This window comes from Peromyscus maniculatus, chromosome 23 (genome assembly GCF_049852395.1).
Source record: "Peromyscus maniculatus bairdii isolate BWxNUB_F1_BW_parent chromosome 23, HU_Pman_BW_mat_3.1, whole genome shotgun sequence".
Taxonomy (NCBI): Eukaryota; Metazoa; Chordata; class Mammalia; order Rodentia; family Cricetidae; genus Peromyscus; species Peromyscus maniculatus.
The window spans coordinates 55,073,011-55,082,842 of NC_134874.1; the positions used below are offsets into that span (position 1 = coordinate 55,073,011).

General features: G+C 45.7%; 1 pseudogene; it reads left to right on the forward strand.

The window, feature by feature from the left end:
- The first annotated feature begins 9,159 nt into the window (after window positions 1-9,159).
- LOC102920319 (large ribosomal subunit protein uL14 pseudogene) lies at window positions 9,160-9,617 on the forward strand (annotated as a pseudogene).
- Window positions 9,618-9,832: the final 215 nt, after the last annotated feature.

Genomic DNA, 9,832 nt, shown 5'->3' on the forward strand with positions numbered 1-9,832 from the left:
CCGCTACCCAGAGCTCAAATAAATACACACCACACAGAGACTTATTATTATTTATAAATGCCCAGTCTTAGCTTGGCTTGTTTCTAGCCAACTTTTCTTAAATTATCCCATTTATCTTTTGCCTCTGGGCTTTTACCTTTCTCTATTTCTGTACATATTTTCTTTCCTGCTTATTCCATGTCTGGCTGTGTAGTTGGGTGGCTGGCCCCTTCTTTTCTTGCTCCTTGACCCCCTCCTCCCAGATCTCTCCTTCTATTATTCTCTCTGCCTGCCAGCCCCACCTATCCTTTCTCCTGCCTTGCCATTGGCCATTCAGCTCTTTATTAGACCATCAAGCAAAGTAACCCAGCTTCACAAAGTTAAACAAGTGCAATACAAAAGAATGAGACACATCTTGGCATCATTAAATAAACATTCCATAGCATAAACAAATGTAACATATCTCCCCCCACCCCGAGACAGGGTTTCTTGGTGTGGTTTTGGTGCCTGTCCTGGATCTGGCTCTGTAGACCAGGCTGGCCTCGAACTCACAGAGATCCACCTGGCTCTACCTCCTGAGTGCTGGGATTAAAGGTGTGTGCCACCTCTGCCTGGCTATAACACATCTTAAAATAATCTTACAACAGACTCTTGTTACCACTCTATTTCGAGGCATGAACCTGGGAGAATGGAGCCTAAAAATGAGGCAGACTAAAGTCTCATGCAACATCCTGTTGTTAGTTGCTTTTTTACTCTTTTGGGGGCCTGCCACCCAGCTCCTGAATAAATCACTCACAGACATGAAGGCATATTCTTAATTATAAATGCCCAGCCTTAGCGTGGCTTGTTTTTTGCCAGCTTTCCTTAATTTAACTTATCCTATCTACCTTTTGTCTCTGGGCTTTTCCCGTTCTCTTATTTCGGTAAATCTTACTCTACTCTGTGACTTGCTGTGTAGCTGGATGGCTGGCCCCTGGAGTCCTCCTCCTTCTCTGACTACTTCTTCTTTCCAGATCTCTCCCTCTATATATTCTCTCTGCCTGCCAGCCCCGCCCATCCTTTCTCCTGCTTTGCTATTGGCCATTCAGCTCTTTATTAGACCATCAGGTGTTTTAGACAGGAACAGTAACAACACAGCTTCACAGAGTTAAACAAGTGAAATGTAAACAAAAGTAACACACCTTAAAATAATATTCTACAACAATAGCCATCTTTATTCAGGACATCAGACAATGTATAGTTTGAGGGTATTCAGAGGTCATGTGAGTTCAAGTTGTATACACTCACAAGGGCAAGGTCACATGAGTTTAGGTTGTATACCGTCATGAGGACAACTTGTGCCTGCAAACCTCCTTCTGAATAATAATGGGCAAGATGAGCGGTAACCTGAAGCAAGCCCACTCCTATGAGAATGAAGAATTCTGCCAAGTCAGCTTCAGAAGCCTGGAAAGCAGAGAGTCACAGCAGGGCCACATCATCCTCAAGGTGTGGAGAGGATCCATGAGCTCAGGTGACTCTGTGAAGGGTGGAAGTTAGGCACCGTTTCCTCCTGGCCTGCAGAGGCCACCTGTGCGTTAAGTGCTGTGGACATGGCGCTGAGATGCACTTCTTGGTCGCACCTGAACCCTCACCACCTTGTTTAGCCCTCCAATGGACAAAATCTTAACTCTGCGGCCTTTTAAAGAGGCAGATTCTCAAGGTGTGTACCTTGGCCCCATAAGATGCTGAGATGCAGAGAAGAAGATAGACCCACAAGAAGAACTTCCTTGGCTTTTTAAATGTTCAGCTAAGGTTTAATTCTCTACATAGCAGTGAGCAGGCAGATCTGGGGATGTGGCTCAGTTGGTAAGGATGCTTGCCCAGCACACAGAGCTCTGATTTCCATGCCCAGCACACAGAGCACATAAATTGGGAGTGGTGGCCATGGCTGGAACCCCAACCCTTGAGATAGAGGCAGGATGGTCAGGAGTTCAAAGTCATCCTTAGCTACACAGTGAGCAAGAGGCTAGCCTTGGCTACAAAAGACTGTCTCAAAATAACAAAGAGTCTAAAAAGCAGAGCCATCTTGTTATTATGCAATTTACTTTTAAGCACTAAAATTATATGTGTGTGTGCCCAAAAATTGTTTTAAAATAAAATTCTTTACAATTTGTTGTGACAATAAGTGTTTGATTTGTGGGTATTTGTTTTTTATGTATTTGGGGTTTTAGTAAAAATTTCTTGGACAAAAAGGAGCTGTGAATGGGGAAAAGTTTAAGAAGCTTGTGCCTAGATGGATGGGCAGAGAAGGTGAACTTGAAAGGGGCTAAAAGCCTACCAAGCTCTGTGGCAGGGGTATCTCAGTGGGAAAGTGGGTGCTTAGCATTCTCAAGGCTCTGGGTTCACCTAGGTCCACAGTGGTTCTCATCCTTCCTAATGCTGCAATCCTTTAGTTCAGCTCCTCATGTTGTGGTGATCCCCATCATAAAATTATTTCATTGCTACTTCATACCTGTAATTTTGCTACTGTTATGTATGAATCGTAACGTAAATTTCTGACTTGCAGGATGTCTGACAGGTGACCCTTCTGGGAGTTTTGAATCACAGGTTGAGAACCACTGACCTGCAAGGAGAAGGTATGTGTTTTTGTGCTCACATGCACACCTGTCTGGATGTCTGTGCATTGGTGTGAGCACATGCAGTGCCCACAGAGGCCAGAAGAGGGCATCAGAGCCCCTGGAACTGGAGTTCCTGGCAGTTGTGAACTGCTGGGTGTGGTTCTGAACTGCACCCAGGTCCTCTGGAGGAGCAGCCAGTGCTCTACTGTCTCTCCAAGCGCTCTATTCTGTTCTTTAGTTGATTCCTGTGAGGGAAGAATGGCTTGGAAAATTAAAAAACAAAACAAACAAACAAACAAACAAACAACAGCAACAAAAACCATAAGGGCCAAGAGTTTAATTTTTTTCTCCTTAAAATAGAACAAAGCAAAAACGAGGAGAGATAAACAAATGCACCCATGCTTCATTTTGTAGAGAGCTCCTCTTACTAGAAATGCCAACGTCCCAGTAGATTATGGGCAGACATCTGAAATGACAGAACAGGAAAAAGAAATGCCAGGGACCAGGAGACTGCAGGGAGCCGCTCAGCCTTCCTCCCATCCAAGCAAAATGTCACGGTCATCACCGGCAGAATCATGACGTCTCATTGCTGGTGAGCGTGGGGTCAGCTGAGGATGCACGTAAGTTTGGTGGATTTTGGTAGCTGTGGGCACACTGGAGTGGGGCCTCCTCCACCTGCTGAGCCTTAGAAAACAGATCTGGGGTGTTCCCTGCTACCCCACTACCACCAAGACACTGGCGGCCGAATTCGGGAAAACATTTGGAGGCTGCAAATGGCTGGTCCTGGACCAGCGACTCACAGCTGTCCAAGCTTGGCGAGTGTGCTGGCGTGAGGGGGAAACGTCCTGCAGACTCTCCTGTGTTTGAACACGTGGTCCCAGATGGTGGAGCTTCGGTAGGAGGCCCGTGGACTCTTTCGACAGTGGCCTAGATAGCTAAAGTGGACCACTGAGGGTGGGCATTGAAGGCAACATCGGATTCTGGTTCCAGCCCAGTCTCTCTACCTCAGCCATGAAGCCGCTCTGCTGCCTCCCCTCCAGGGTGGACTGAATGATTAGCTTCCAGAACCTTCCAGAACCTTCCTCCTGTGAGCTGCTGTCCGCTGTCCTGTCACAGTGATAAAAACGTAATGAACACCACAGTGAATATCAATATTTTAAAAATGCCCCGACCCAGCAATTCCACTGCCAGGAACAATTCTGGAATCTTCCACAAGAGAATGTCAAGGTGGACTGTCTGTGACAGTCCTGCTGGGACAACACATGTCCTGCCCGTCATCAGCAGAAACGACATTAAACGAGCCACCGTATCCTCACGTGTATGGTGATATTTTATTTGTATTAAAATGTTATTCCTATGTTAATAAATAAAGTTGCCCGGGGGTCAGAGCTATTGGCAAGCCATAGGAAAGCAGGGCAGTGGTGGCGTACACTTGTAATCCCAGCACTTGGTAGGCAGAACTAGGTAAGTCTCTGTGTGTTCAGGGATACAGCCAGCATTGGAGACACACGCCTTTAATCTCAATGCCAACCATAGAAAACCTGGAGGTCTATACAGACAGGCCGTGACGAGGCGGTCCTGTGGTTGGGTTTACAACCAATGAGAAGGCAGAACAGAAACACTATAAAAAGACAGACACACAGGAAGTAGCTCTGGTTGGGAGAGGTAGGACCACCGCAGGATAAAGGTAAGGTTTTAGCTCTTAGCTCTGACCTCTTGGCTTTCTTCTTTGTATTGGTTCTGTGTTTCTTATTTAATAAGATGGTTGGTTACATCTACAATTGGCGCCCAACGAGTTGGCAAGAGTTTCCACCTAAAACCTGAGAAAAGATTCTAAAATGGAACTAAAAACAGCTTCCTAATTGTCTCTCTCAAATGAGCGGCAGCTTGCCGGTTTGAGCTACTTGTGGGTTCCTGACATGCGCACTTGACCTGCAGTATGGCGGGAATGAGGCCTCTGCAAGTGGCACATTAAGTTGCGTGGTAGATTTAGCCTTTGCTAGTACAAAACAAAAAAAGAGGTTTCTGGGCTACACGCTGCTTGGATAAAAGCATAGACCCACGATAGCTCCCAGAGCTGGTGGTAAACCATGTTGGGAAGCTGAGGTGGGCGGAGCCAGCAGCCATAGCGCCGTTTCAGTTTTACAAATGCTGCAGTTTAAAGCAATAGATTCACAATAAGACAGATTCAGATGTAATAGTTTACAACGTGTGTAAAATATATGTAGGATTGAAAGAGACAAAAAAGGTGATATATACAGTTATATAAATAAATACATAGTTTTAAAAAATAAAGTCTTTAAAGAGACAACAAAATTAATATAAAAAATAAGCCACATAAAGATGAATATTACACAGAGAATCTGGATTGTGTTGTCTTTGGGATTTTTTTTTTTTTTTTTTTTTTTTTTTTTTTTTTGGTTTTTCGAGACAGGGTTTCTCTGTGTAGCTTTGCGCCTTTCCTGGAACTCACTTGGTAGCCCAGGCTGGCCTCGAACTCACAGAGATTCGCCTGCCTCTGCCTCCCGAGTGCTGGGATTAAAGGCGTGCGCCACCACGTCTTTGGGATTTTTAACTGCAGAAAAACATTTGATCGTAAAAGATGTTGAGTTAAACCAATATGTATATATTAAAGATACCTTGACTTCAAAATTTGGATGTAAGGACATGTTGGTTTGGAAAGGAGGCTCTGTTTTTGTTCCCACAGAAAGCCAGAGGCTATGGATTTGTTCCAGATTAAGATACATCAGGTTTGACCAGCCAAGACCCCCTGAAAGGTCTCTGATGACACCATGGCCCAGATAATCCAATGTCCAGATCAGATTCAAGGCAACTGGGTCAGACAATACAGCCTCATGGACTATTCCATAATCCTAAAATTTTCTTTGTATCCCCATAAGATACAGCGCCCCCTCCAGCAGGAAGTAGTAAGAGAAGCTATGCCCAAATCCCCAAATTATATGTAATTTTACTTTGTTAAGGTTAAACCTTCCTTTTGAAAAAAAAAAAAAAAGAGTGGGGAGTGCTGTGGGATGTTCTGTATGGTAAATGTGTTGTTCTGATTGGTCAATAAATAAAATACTGATTGGCCAGTGGCTAGGCAGGAAGTATAGGCAGGACTAACAGAGAGGAGAAAAGAAAGAACAGGAAGGCAGAAAGAGACACTGCCAGCCGCCACCATGACAAGCCGCATGTGAAGATGCCGGTAAGCCACGAGCCACATGGCAAGGTATAAATTTGTGGAAATGGATTAATTTAAGCTATAAGAACAGTTAGCAAGAAGCCTGTCATGGCCATACAGTTTGTAAGCAATATAAGTCTCTGTGTTTACTTGGTTGTGTCTGAGCGGCTGTGGGACTGGCGGGTGACAAAGATTTGTCCTGACTGTGGGCAAGGCAGGAAAACTCTAGCAACACAGGTGTGTTTTCACATATGTGCATACCATGTGTCTGTGTGTTTGCACATGTGTGTGACTGAACTTGAGTGTTCTGCCTGTGGCGGCTGGGATTGACGGCCAGTGTCTTCCTCCATCACTCTCTCCACCTTCTATTTTGAGGCAAGGTCTCTCCTTCAACCTGGCGCTCACTGCTGTGACTAACTAGTCTGGCTGGCCACCTTGTTTTGGAGGTCCCTGTTTCTGCCTCCCCCATGAATGAGATTACAGGCAGAATGCCACCCCACCTGGCTTTTCTGTGAGCTCTGGGGATTTGAACTCTGGTCTTCGTGCCCTTTAGCTGCTGAGCCATCTCCTTTGTCCTCTTAAGACTTTTTGGAAAAAAAAAAAATTACCATTTCATTTTTGGTGGTGGAGACTGCAAAGTTTCTCTAGGGTGAAAAATGCACACGGTATTGATGGGGCGATTCAGTGTGGTTGTTTGACTGAGAATGTCCCCATGTGTTCAGATGCATGCGCGCGCGCGCACACACACACACACACACACACACACACACACACACACACACACATACACACACACAGTTCAGACAACCAGGGTTCAACTCTCCCGATTTGTCAGAGCTGTTCTGGTAGGTTTAGGAGGTGTGGCCTTGCTGGAGGAAACATGTCATTGTGTCACTGGGGGCCAGCTTTGAGGTTTCGAGAGCCTTGATCCACTCCCACCCAGCCCTCTCTGCTTCCTGTTTGCGGTTTAATAAGATGCGAGCTCTCAGATCCTGCTCCAGCGGCCATGCCTGCCGGCTTCCCTGCTGTGCTGGCGGTGAACTCTTATCTCCGTGAAGCCATAAGCACAAATAAACCGTTCCTTCTATACATTGCTATGGTCTGGGTGTTTTATCACAGCAACAGAAAGTGAACTGATACATGTGCCTTTTTCATAACAATTTAAAGTAAGTAAAGTAGAAATTCTTTTTCAGTGGAACATATACGATAAGCCATAAACAGGGACATTCTGGGAGAGAGGGAGGGAAGAGAAGCTCATGAGTTGTGGGGAGGCCGGGATGCTGGGGCGGGACACTGGAAATTGGTTTATTTGCGGTTTTGCTAGTCAGCTAGGTTTAAGAAACACTATGGAAACTTCTAGAAGACAGACCCCCTTTTCTCCGGCTCACCTGGTGAGATGTGATGGCTGGGAGGCTTGATCTGTTTCGCTGTGAAAGATGAGATCTGGTGCGGTCAGGGTGGTATGGCTGTAGCCATGCTGGTGTCTAAGAACAGAGCAAGGCATGGACGGCAGGTCGGTGATGGAGAGGAACTCGGACCCTGGTGACATCACTGGTCTACAAAAGGATGTGTAACTCAAGGGATAACCGCTCTCTGAACTCTTTGGATATGAAGCCAATAAAGGCTCCTTGTTGTTTAAGACAGCCCGGGTCGCATCCATCACATACAACATCCACCCGACTGATGGACCTCCATCAGTTCAGACAAGCCGAGGACGCTTTTATCGCTCACAGCCCTGACTTGCCTAATTTATAAAATGCTTAATGATGTTTCCGAGACAAACCCTGCCTGCCACCCAGGGCTGTATCTGATCACCCACTATATTTCTACCTCTAGAAATGAACTGTCAACTGAAGAAGTGTGTCCTTGAGAGACACTCTCTCTGTTAGCAAAAGAAGGATGCTTTTTTCTCGCTCTTTATCAGGGCATGTTTGATGTTGCCGCACTGGGGATGGGATCTACCGTTCTGCATGTGGGCACTCTACCACTTAGCTAGATCCTCAGCCTTGTCATGCCACTGTTGAATAGACTTAGTTTCACCAGCTTGAGGGCATATCAGGAAATACGTCTTGTAATTTAACTGATACCTGGGCTTGTCATTAATTTGACAAATATGTGTTGAGGGAGCAGCATGAGCTAGAGCCTCGTCAGGCACTGGACATGTATACAACAGCCAATGCTGCAGGCATGTTCTTGCCTTCGGTGAAGTTCGTAGCAAACAAGGGATATAAGCAATAAAACAACCAATCCACGTATTTACACACTTAGGTAAGTGTATGGGGAAAAGTACTGAGTGCTTAGAGAGCACAGAGGGGAATTTTCATCTACATGGAGAGGTTATCCTCACCCAGGAGGACGAGTCTGTGCTGAGAGTGAAGAATGAACGGCTGTTGATGAGACAGAGCAGTGAAAAGTGTGTTCTCGGTGGGGAGAACTCATGTGCAAAGGCCCTGAGGCACTGAAGAGCTTGACTGACGTGAGAGCCTGAAGACCATAAGTGTATCCCATGGGTGATTGACAGGCAGTCCAGGGGAAGGGCTAGAGAGACAGGCAAGCCTTGGAGTCCCTCTCAGGAGTCATTATTCATGTCAAGAGAAATGACGTCACTGAAGGTGGTGACCCAGAGCGCGGCTTCCGTATGGAAAATAGATCCAGGAGGCCGAGGGCAGAAGCTGTCACATTGGATGGGGGTGTGGCAGGGACGCAGTCCTGGGGCTGTGGACTCGGGTGGTGTCTTCAGGGGGAGATGGGGGAAGGTTTGAGACATGAAATTTTAAGTGGACTCTATGAGATATAGGGACTGTGTGTTTGTGTTTGTGTGTGTGTGTGTGTGTGTGTGTGTGTGTGTGTGTGAGTGTAATGTTTATGAGTGAGTGTGTGTATATGGATGTGAATGTAGTGTTTGTGAGTGTGTGATGTGTGTGGATGTATGTGGGTATGGATGTTAGTGTGAGTTTTTAGAGTGAGTGTGTATGAGTGTGTATGGGTGTGACTGTGAGTGTTTGTAGTGTGTATGAGTGTGTATATGGGTGTGAGTGTTGTGTGCATAGTGTGTGTGAGTGTGTGTATCGGTGTGTGAGTGTTTGTGAGTGTATGTTTTTGTGTATATGGGTATGAGTATGAGTGTTTGTAAATGTGTGTGTGTGTGTTTGTGCGTGTGTGTGGATGCAAGTGTGAGTGTTTGTGAGTGTGTTTTTGTGAGTGTGGATGGGTGTGAGTGTGTGTTTGTGGGTGTGAGTGTGTGTTTGTGGGTGTGAGTGTGTTTGTGTGTGGGAATGTGTGAGTGTTTGAGTGTTTGTGTGAGTGTATGTGAGTGTGTGAAGGTGTATGTGAGTATGTGTGTGCCTGAGGGAAAGCCTAGTGTTCTAATTTCGAAAACTCTCTCTAAGCCTTTCCTTTCTGACTCTTTCCGGGCGTTCAAGATGTTGAAGCGAGGACGTGGTGGGTCCTCCGGAGCGAAATTCCCGATTTCCCTGGGTCTTCCGGTAGGAGCTGTGATCAACTGTGCTGACAATACAGGAGCCAGAAGTTTGTCTATCATCTCTGTGAGGGGAATCAAGGAATGACTGAACAGACCTCCTGCTGCTGGTGTGGGCGACATGGTGACAGCCACAGTTAAGAAAGGCAAACCAGAACTAAGAAAAAAGGTCCATCCAGCGGTGGTAATTCGACAAGGAAAGTCGTATCGAAGAAAAGATGGGGTCTTTCTTTATTTTGAAGACAATGCAGGGGTCACAGTAAACAATAAAGGCGAGATGGAAGGTTCTGCTATCACAGGTCCAGTCGCAAAGGAATGTGCAGACTTGTGGCCCAGGATTGCATCCAGTGCAGGCAGCATTGCATGATTCTCCAGGGTATTTGTCAAATATATTCATTAAAAAGTCTTTGCTGCAAAAAAAAAAAAAGAAAAGAAAAGAAAGAAAGAAAGAAAGAAAGAAAGAAAGAAAGAAAGAAAGAAAGAAAGAAAGAAAAGAAAACTCTCTCTAGGATTTTCGTTCTCCGCCCTGTGCACACTGGAGGTATCTAGGACTCTCTTACTCAGTTTATGAATTATTGTCATCATGCCATGGCAGCA